The sequence below is a fragment of the Arachis stenosperma genome, chromosome 5 (assembly GCF_014773155.1).
Source record: "Arachis stenosperma cultivar V10309 chromosome 5, arast.V10309.gnm1.PFL2, whole genome shotgun sequence".
Classification (NCBI taxonomy): Eukaryota; Viridiplantae; Streptophyta; class Magnoliopsida; order Fabales; family Fabaceae; genus Arachis; species Arachis stenosperma.
Window position 1 is genome coordinate 119,522,897 of NC_080381.1, and position 10,909 is coordinate 119,533,805.

Genomic DNA, 10,909 nt, shown 5'->3' on the forward strand with positions numbered 1-10,909 from the left:
CATTGTGGAATCTCTAAAGGTTGCAACATCCCGGAAGGTCTTTGATGTTCAATCTTTACCTTTTGACAAGTTAAGCACTTTGATACATATTCTGCCACATCATTCTTCATACCCGGCCACCAAAACATCGCCTTTAAATTATGGTACATCTTAGTACTCCCCGGGTGAATGGAGAATCCGCTTTTGTGTGCCTCCTTTAAAATATCTTGCCTCAAAGTGCCAACATCCGGCACAATGATCCTACCCTTGAATCTCCATAACCCATCTTTTTCTTCTGACACTCTCCGCTGTTTTCCTTGCTCAATAGCCGGTAACACCTTCCATAACGCTTTATCATTTTGATGAGCCTTTAGGAGTTCGGACTTAAAGTCACTTGAGATTTCTAATCGGCTCAAACACAAAGTTTCGGATACTTCTCGAGTACCAATTTTCAGACTCTCGAATCCCTTGAGCAACTTCTCCTCTTGAAGCATCATCCAAGCTGCATATAATGACTTCCGACTTAACGCATCCGCCACTACATTCGCCTTTTCCGGATGGTAATACAACTCAAAGTCGTAGTCCTTTAATAATTCCATCCACCTTCTCTGCCTCATATTAAGCTCTTTCTGATCAAAGAGATACTTCAAGCTCTTATGATCAGAGAAAACTTGGAACTTAACCCCATAGAGATAATGCCTCCACACCTTCAAGGCAAACACAACCGCAGCGAGTTCCAAATCGTGCGTAGGGTAACTAACTTCATGAGGTCTCAACTGTCGTGAGGCATACGCCACCACATTACGGTGCTGCATCAGCACGCACCCTAGACCCTTCAATAAGGCATCACAATACACTTCAAAAGGCTCGTTTGGCTCGGGTAACACTAACATAGGTGCAGTGGTCAACTCTTTCTTCAATGCCTGAAAGCTCTCCTCGCATTCAGAAGTCCAAACAAACGGAGTGTCTTTGCGGGTTAACTTTGTCATTGGCAAAGCTATCTGTGAAAAGCCCTTGATAAACCTTCGGTAATAGCCAGCTAAGCCCAGAAAACTCCTTATCTCTGTTACGGTGGTTGGTTGTTTCCAATCCATCACAGCCTCCACCTTAGTTGGATCTACGGCTATTCCCTTCTTACTCACCACGTGACCCAAAAACTTCACCTCACTCTTCCAAAACTCACACTTAGACAGTTTTGCATAGAGTTTCTTCTCCTTTAGAATCTGCAACACGGTCCTCAAGTGTTCCGCATGCTCTTCTTCAGTCTTGGAATAAATTAGTATGTCATCAATGAAGACAACAACAAATTTATCCAGAAACGGACGGAAAACTCTGTTCATGTAATCCATGAATACCGCAGGAGCGTTCGTCAACCCAAAGGACATTACAGTGTACTCGTAATGACCATAACGAGTCCTGAAAGTTGTCTTAGGGATATCCTCACCCCTCACCCTTATCTGGTGATAACCGGATCGCAAATCGATCTTGGAGAAAACTCCAGCTCCTTGTAACTGATCCATGAGATCATCAATTCTTGGCAATGGGTACTTATTCTTTATTGTAACCTTGTTCAGCTGCCTGTAATCCACACAGAGCCGCATACTCCCATCTTTCTTCTTCACCAGTAACACTGGAGCACCCCACGGAGAGACACTTGGTCGTATAAAATTCTTTCCCAATAAATCCTCTAACTGAGACTTTAGCTCGTTCATCTCTAACAGTGACATCCTATAAGGAGCACTTGAGATTGGTCCTGCCCCGGACACCAATTCAATAGCAAATTCAACCTCTCGGTTAGGTAGAAACTCATCAATATCATCGGGAAACACTTCCGGAAACTCACACACAACCAGAATCTGTTCCAACCTTTGATCATCTCCCAAAACGCCCGCAGTTAACAACAGGATACCCTGACATTCGATTCCAGAATAGTTCACCATCATCGAATTCAAGTAATAATTATTCACCACGACCGGCCCTTCTGTATCTTCCGGCATAAAATACACCGACTTTGTAGAACAATCAAGCAGGACATGGTTCTTAGAGAACCAATCCAATCCCAAGATAAGATCAAGACCGATCATCGGCAAGCAGACTAAATTATGAACAAAATCACGCTGCTTGAACCTAAAGGAAACTTCCGGGCATCCTAGCCTAGTTACCGTGGCTTCATGGGTAGCATTGTACACTCGTAGATCATAACCTAAGGTTAAAATCTTCAATCCTAACTCATGGGCTTTCTCAAATGCAATGAATGAATGCGATGCTCCTAAATCAAATAAAGCATTTAAAGTTTGACCAGCCATTTCACAGTTACCTCTAATAAGTGTCTCGGATCCCTCGGCACCTATAGCTGAAGTGGTGAACACCCGACCAGTCTGTTGTGCCTTCCCAACACCTTGTTTCTGCTTTTCCGGGCAGCTTGCGACTTTATGCCCTGCTTTTTCACAATTGTAGCATAAACCCCATCCGGCCTTGCATGGTGCTCCCGGATGGTGACTTCCACACCTAGTACAAGCTTGATCATTCTGAGGCTGCTTCCCAAACTTCTTTCCTTGGGAGTTGTTGTTGGGCCTCCTGAAAGAGCTCCCCCTCTTGAAAGACGGGCCTCTAGGTGCAAAGCTCTTCCCTCGGTTCTGTGGGAATGATCCTTTGTAACTCCCTTTCTCAGCGGTTGCCCTTTTTACACACTCTTCAGCAACCCTACACTTGTTCACCAATTCGGAGAAAGTTCTGATCTCCATTGGTCCTACTGAACTGAAAACATCACTCCGGAGTCCTCCTTCATACTTAACACACTTCCATTCTTTATATTCCACAAGAGTCCCTTGGCACATACGAGAGAACCTGAACAGCTCTTCAAACTTGTCAGTATACTCTGATATGGACATGGTACCCTGCTTCAGCTGCAGTAACTCAAGTTCCTTAGCCGTCCTAGCAGAAGTTGGAAAGTACTTCTTATAGAACTCCTCTTGGAAGACATTCCAAGTGATATAGTCATCACCCTACTGCAGAAGACGTCGGATACCTTGCCACCAATGCGACGCTTCACCTGTGAGCATATAGGTAGCAAACTCGACACGCTGCCCTTCAGGTACCACTTGTGCTTGCAATGCTCGCTCTATAGCTTGAAACCATGTATCAGCCTCAGTCGGACTAGTAGTTCCCTTGAACTTAGGTGGATTAACCTTCAAAAAGTTTGCTAGTGTCATCGGGCCTTGAACTCCACCTCCATCATTACCATGGTTGTTCATCTGTTGACCAAGAGCCTCAGCAGTGGCTTGCATAGCAGCAGCCATGTTCTCCAACGCAGCCATAAAGTTCACCGGGTCATTAGGGTTATTCTCCAGCGCACGAGCATTCGTACAACCTCTCACACTACCTCTGCCGCGTCCACGAGGCACCATCTGGTTCCTATACACACCAAACAATCGATATTAAGTTGATCAGTCTCAATATCGGAAGTCTAGTGCTTCAAAGTCCCAAATGCATGCTCATGAACGTTTATGCCAATTATATCAAGCAGATATACTAATAGCACATAATACACACACAGAGAATGCATAGAAGCATAGTCAGTCCATCCCTCAGGCTCTACAGGAATGAACTGCTCTGATACCATAATGTAACACCCTACCATACAGAGTCTTATGCTTAAGTTATAATTCAGAGATGGCAAGGTATTACGACCTCTAAAATAAAAATTTAGTACGTATAGTAGTATGAATGATTGATTATAACTAGGAGCTTTTGTAGAAAAAGGGGTAAACAAAAATCGCAACTCGAAAGCGCAACACTCCGATCGATAACGTAACGAACAAGGATAACCAACGCGAGATTATATATATACAAAGGGGTGTCAAAAACAGGAATATCAAGACTCAAAATCCGGCTGCGAAGATAACCGGTCCGAGTATAGTAATATATACATATGATAAAATAAGGAAAACCCCAAAGGAAACCCAAAGGGACACAAATACATAAAACCTATTCTCCAAAATCTCCCATAAGAGGAGTTATCACAGTTTGTATTATTTAATGGAGATAAAAGCATCTACGCAAAACATATCAACCAAAACATAGTCCCGAGAACAAAGGATCTTCGCAAATCTAGAAGTCTCCAGCATGCCTCAACGGGAAACCTCACGTCCTGCATCTGAAAACCACAAAATCCGCATGGGTGAGAACCAGAGGTCCCCAGCATGGTAACAGCTTCCACATATATAATACATAATAATAGAGGAAAGCCAAAGGCAATCCTAGTACTTCCTCTAGATAATATCAAAGCTTATAAACAAGCTAAACCATATAAGGGCATCTGACTAAAGATTCTTCAGTCTAATTAATACTTCCCTTTCCAATTCCTTCAAACCTCCCAACCACCAGCAGGGTATAATGTAGCAAACACAGTTATATCAAACAAGAAATATACAAATAGGAACAATTAAGGCAGTTAGACAATTAGCAAATAGTATGCAGTCAAGTAGGCAATCTCAAACAATTCACATAGTATGCATATGATGAATGCCTGTCCCTAGTGGCTGATGATATCATCTGTCGGTTATAGAGCCAACCCGACAAGTCCTGGTAGCTAACCATTGGACTTTCCCTCTGTCACGCATCCCCAACTCGAGTTATGCTCGTTATAAACTTGATCATAATCATGATCTATATCCATCACCCTCACTGGTGAATATTTACGGGGGCGAGCTCATCCGGGTCTTTCACAGTGCCCGGCCACACTTATGACATAGGGTCAAAAGAGCTTCGAGTCTCAACCTGGAGCACGTGGTGGCTAGCCACTGCTTCCTCCCAGGGAAACTCTCATCTCCAACAGTGGAAGTGCAACATTCACAATTCATTCAACAGCATATATGCATTTGTACATGGCCATAATCATGGCTCCGCCGTAACACGGCAATAATCTAGCCTTCCGGCTCACGGTTAAATCCATAACCAGCCCATTGGCATCACGGTTAAATCCATAACCAGCCATCTCATTAACAAATACGGCCTTTCGGCCCATGGCATAACAAGCACTTCTACCACCATTCTGCGCATCTCACATAATCATGCTTGATCCTCAATGATCATTCATTTTTTCCTTGCTTCACTCGCAAGTTACCACATTCACTAGCCTTTCTTCTCATAGCTAGACATATCATAATGATTTAAGATATAAGTGGTGAGATCGGAGGCTTAGAAGTATGAAATTTGGCTTTTAAAACTCAAAAATCAACTTTGGGATGAAAACAGGGCCACGCGTACGCGCACTCCACGCGCATGCGTGGATGACCTCAAAACTCATCGACGCGCAAGCGTCATGCACGCTAACACGTGGATTAAAAATTTGCCAATCGACGCGCACGCGTCAACCACGCGTACGCGTGGGTGCTCTCGTGCCCTAGGCACAAAGCTGGCACGGTTCTGGCACAACTCTCTGGAAAATGACTGGGCATTGGGTGCAGCACCATCGGCGCGCCCGCGCACATCACGTGCACGCGTGGATGGTACTTTTCGGAAGAACTGCGCGTACGCGCCAAGTGCACCCACGCGCAAGGGGTCATTCGGCTAAAAACTTTTCTAAGTTAAAAGCTGCAGAATTCACAAATTCAACCCCCAATCTTCCGACGGACATAGCTTCCTCATTTTAAATCGTTTTTCACTCGTTCTTCGAACAGCATGGACATCCCGGATCCAATTTCATTTCTAAATAGATTTGGCACAAAACAGAGATCCGTAGTCCAAGTTATGTCCCGTCAAAGTATGCCTAAAAAACCATATTTTTCATACAAAACCACAAAGTGCCATTTTCAAAACAAGCCATTTCCAACTCTTTTCAAAATCTATCAAAACATGCCAATTTCATCCCTTTTCTTTGAAATCAATCAAAATATATCAAATTCAACATCAAGCCTCCTTAACTCACACATTGACACTTTACCACAATTTACAAAATCACTATCTCATCATTTTAACCCACTTCACCCAAGTGGCTCAAACTCAAACATATTGACATATCATATACTATTCCTCATGCCAATTCTCAACAACACCAATTCTAATAAATCATTATTGTACACAATCAACATCATATTCACCTTCAACATGGTTCAACCCACCATTCAACCATAACCAATCATCAAGCATATATCACAACATGCATATTTCTCATACATCATACCACCAAGGCATCAAATATCATCATCACATATATGACCACATCATATATCTCAATCATTCAACAACATCAACAATTCAATGCCTATCTTAGGGCCTCTAGCCTAAGTATTTCCTACCACATTACATATTAGATACGGGAAACCGAAACCATACCTTAGCCGATTTTCCCAAGCTCAACCGGAGCACTTCCAAATCACTTATCCACAAGCTCTCAAGGCCTCAAAACCTCAAAGAACAGATTTTTCATCAACAAACCCTTTTTAAGCTTTCCAAAATCACCAATCAAGCTCCAATATTCACATATACACAACCTAAGCCACAACCATCATACCCATACACAACATCTCAAAACCCAAACATCATAAAACAACAAAATTACACTAGGGTTGAGAATCTTACCACACCCAAGGTCCAAGGAGACAAGATTAACCTTCTCCTTCAAGAGAGTTGGGTCCTATAACATCAAAGAGCCCAAAATCTCAATATTTTTGCTCATAAAACTCGAAAACAAGGCTGGAATTTCGAAGAGAAAAATGTGGTTTACCTCAAGATTAATTGTATGAGTTTTGTAGAGCTCTCCGCGGTGAACGCGTGGCCACAAACGGAGCGGCAATCGGAGCTCTAGATCAAAAGTTATGGTAGTTTGAAGATCAAGTGAGAGAAAGAACTTGAGAGTGTTCTTCCCCCCATGGCCTCTATTTCAGCGTGTTTAGTGTCTCAAATGAGGAGAGAGAGTGCTCAAAACTAAGGTTTTGGTTTAGTTATGTTGGGACAAGGGCCCACTTTGGGTCCGGTTGGCCCGGTTTGGCCCGTTCGGTCCAATCTTGGTCCAAATTCCATAAAATTAGTACCGAAATTCTCGTCTCAATCTCCTCTATCCCATTTAGCCATAAAAATCACATTTTAGGATTTGTAGGATAAATTCTCATTTATGGGTTAATTAGTCGTTAATTAACCGGGTTTTACAAAAATCATGACCATAACCTTATCTTTTCATTAGGACATGCATCAATCTTTTCATAGTCAAGACCCAAGTCTTTAACCATATTCTTAGCTTTATTAAAAGAAGTGGAAATGTTCAAATCAGGTATAGCTTCTTTCAATAACTCCAATAGAGAAATAAAAGATGTGTTATTCCAGCCATGTAAACACTTCAAGTGGTAGAGACGAATGATAAACAATAATCTTAAAAATCGAGTAGTACAATTAGGATATAATTCTTGACCTGCTTCATCGACCAACTTATAAAATCTCTTCGCATCTTCATTCATTCCATTGTTTCCCTCTTTAAGATTTGTCATATCTTCGAATACATGACGTTGCAACCCGTCAATATCATCAAGGCCGTCTCGATCATCTATGTCACATCCTACAACTGTTGGGATTATTGGTTCTCCATGATTGATCCATCTTTTATAACCTTCGACAAACTCGTAGCAACTGAGATGCTCATATACGTCATCTCGTTCACGTCAATAAGTGTTTTCATATTTTACACACGGACACTACAAGATTTTTTTTCCAACCGGTTGTCCAATTAAAAAAGCAAACTCTAAAAAGTTATTAACATTGTTTATATACTTGTTCTTAAATATTGGTGAATCCATCCAATCTTTTGACGGAATATGATTAAACCTAACAATGTAAATATCTAAACTTACTAAACATGATCTAATAGGTCAATTATACTAATAATCTAGCTAGCATATATCCACTTACTACCTAAATAAATAAAAGATCAAATTATTTTATATGACAAGTATACTTATTGCTTAGTTCTATCATTTTGAGATGCCATATAAAGTTATAAACGGTGTCACAGTAACTAGTTCACTTCTGTTGTCTTTACCAGTACAAAAAATTATTTTGTATACAAAACAAAACAAAATTCAAGAAAAGGTAAAGAACATTCAAGAGAAGGTAAACAAAATAATCAATTAACAAAATATTAAACCTAAATTAATACAAAATACAAGATAATATCTATTTTAAACTTCTATTAAAACAACAGTAACAACATAATTTTAACAAGAAGATTGGCTAGATAAGCAACATCAACATTAAAATACATCAACAAAATACTACCTCAATTTAAAACACTAAATCAACAAATTTACTAGCTTGACATTAATAAACTAAATTCGATATACAACTTCAAATAATCAAATTCAATATTTTTAAACTAATCAAAATTCAGAATTTTACCATTTCATATAATAATTTTTTATATAATAATACATCTTAAAAATGAGAAGTTCTTGTTGGCAGATTGAGAGGGAAGACTAATAAAATAAGTTTAACATGCTCACATATATATAACTTGCTAAGAGGAATTCTTATATCTCTATCATTGGCCTAAATTATTTAGACAAAAGCTAATCATCATCCAATACATATTTAGTTAATGTTTTAGATAAAGTCAACACCGATATACAATCACAAAAATATTTTACAACACACTCAAATAAATATTTCATTCATGAACTCATCATGACCAAAAGTGAATCTAGTTCGCAACAAAGTTGACAAAGAAAAGACCCACAGATAAATTCAATCACTTCCCCTTCAATCTGCTTGAGTCCTGCATCAAATTAATTCAAAAACAGCATTATTACTATAATAAAAAAATGAAATGAAAAATAAAGACTAAGTACAAAATAGAAGAATAAATCCATCGTCATTTATGAATGCAGAATTTTCTTGATTGTTATCAATTTTTTGGTAACATCATACACAAGCACAAACACCCCCTTTAGATAGAGGTATATTTATTTTCAATTATGTATGAAGAAGTAAGAGCAAACTTCAATAGAACAATAAATTGACAAAGTGCTAAATCACATGATAACGACAAATGAAATAATAAAGGAATCACGGTAGCAAGAACCAACATCAATCTGATTCAAGATCCAATATCACCATACTACCTACATCCAAATGAAACACCAAACCTAGTTCTCACTCAATCTCCATTAACAACTAAAAATTATCACTCTTGGGTATGGTCTGTCTGGTTATTCATCAAATTCAAGAACAAATTGAGATTCATTGATGGAACTCTACCAAAACCAGAAAGAAGCGATCCCAATTTCGAACTCTGGGACAGATGCAATCTCTTTGTACTATCATGGATACATTCCTCTTTGAGCAAAGAAATCTTGCAAAGTGTGTTATTGTGTAATGTTGCCTCTGAGCTTTGGAATGATCTGAAATACCGCTTCTATGAGGAGAATCTTTTTCGTGTCATAGAACTTCAAGAAGAGATGTATGCAATGAAATAAGTAGACCTCTCTATCACTGTATATTTCACCAAATTAAAAGGGATTTGGGAAGAACTAATGAGTTCAAATCCATCCCTCCCTACAATTGCGGACTACAATGCTCGTGTGGGTTGAAAATTATGCGAAAATATAGCGATCAAGAGCATACTATACGAATCTTGAGAGGTTTCATTTATTAAATAAAAAATTATGCTCATGTCCCCACTTTCTAATGTAAACTTCATCTAGTCCCTGCTCTTGCAACAAGAAAGACAACTCATTGGATCTTACCACAGTGATGAGAAGATCATGGTAAATACTATAAAGGTTAATGCCGACAACAAAAACCTTAAAGATTTCACTCCAAAATTCAACTCACCCTTTGATGCAAGCAACAACCTCGACAACAACTCAACCCCAATTAAAGACAAGCAAAACCTTGATTCCCTATTCTCTAAAGACCAAAAGAAAACTTTAATTGCTATTTTTAACAAGGAAGTGATCACTCTTACTCACCACTTCAATCTCAAACCATTAACACTGTCATAGCACCATCAGCAGGTGTTTTCTACATCCTTTCCACATCTGATCGTTCTACGGTAGAGAAGCAGATTTACAGATATTCTTTTTTTGACGTCATCATGATACATGTGGGTGGTTGTCAGTGAATTGGGGCACAACTTTAAAGGCGCAACATTATAAATTGGCTTGGCTTAACGTTCAGTGGAATGCTTAAACTCAAACGGGATTATGAAGTATTGGGCTCCCTTTTTTAGCAGTGAATCCAATCATTATTTCGATTTCTGTAGGCCAGTTGCATATGGGTTTAAGGTGAATTTGGTTTACTATTTTGTTTTGTTATACAGTATAATGAAAATTAAAAAAATTCAAATCATGTTGTATTAGATGCAAAGACCCTAAATAAGTGAGTTGTGAAGAAGTTACCATCGATGTCAATGTCATCGTGAGCAAAAAGAAAAAAATACTTGAATGGCAAATAGTTTGAAAATCAAAAGAGAGTTGTCTTTTAAATTAGTGGTTCAAAAGACATTATACAATTTATTACGCTATTTTTATTAATAAAAAAATATGTATTATTATTATTATTGATTTGAATAGTAAGAAACAGTGAAGTATTATTGAAAAATAATAATTTAGATAAATCTAATAGAGAGGAACAAAAATATGTTATATTCATATTAATTCATTATTTTAAGACTGCATAATTCAATAACTTTTGAAATATTATTGAATAATTATTTAAAAAAATAAATAAAAGTTTGTTGAGTTAAGAAATTAAGTAAATTAATTAGTGATGACAAACATTATTTTTTGGGCAAAATAAATAATTAGAGTTGAGTATTAATAATTGTATGTTGCTAATTATTTATTAAATATTGTAGGTCAACACTTAGTTTAGCAGCCCAATTGAAATGAAAATAAAATAATAAGGCTGGTGGGCTGGTAAATCAAGCAAAGCCCAAAAG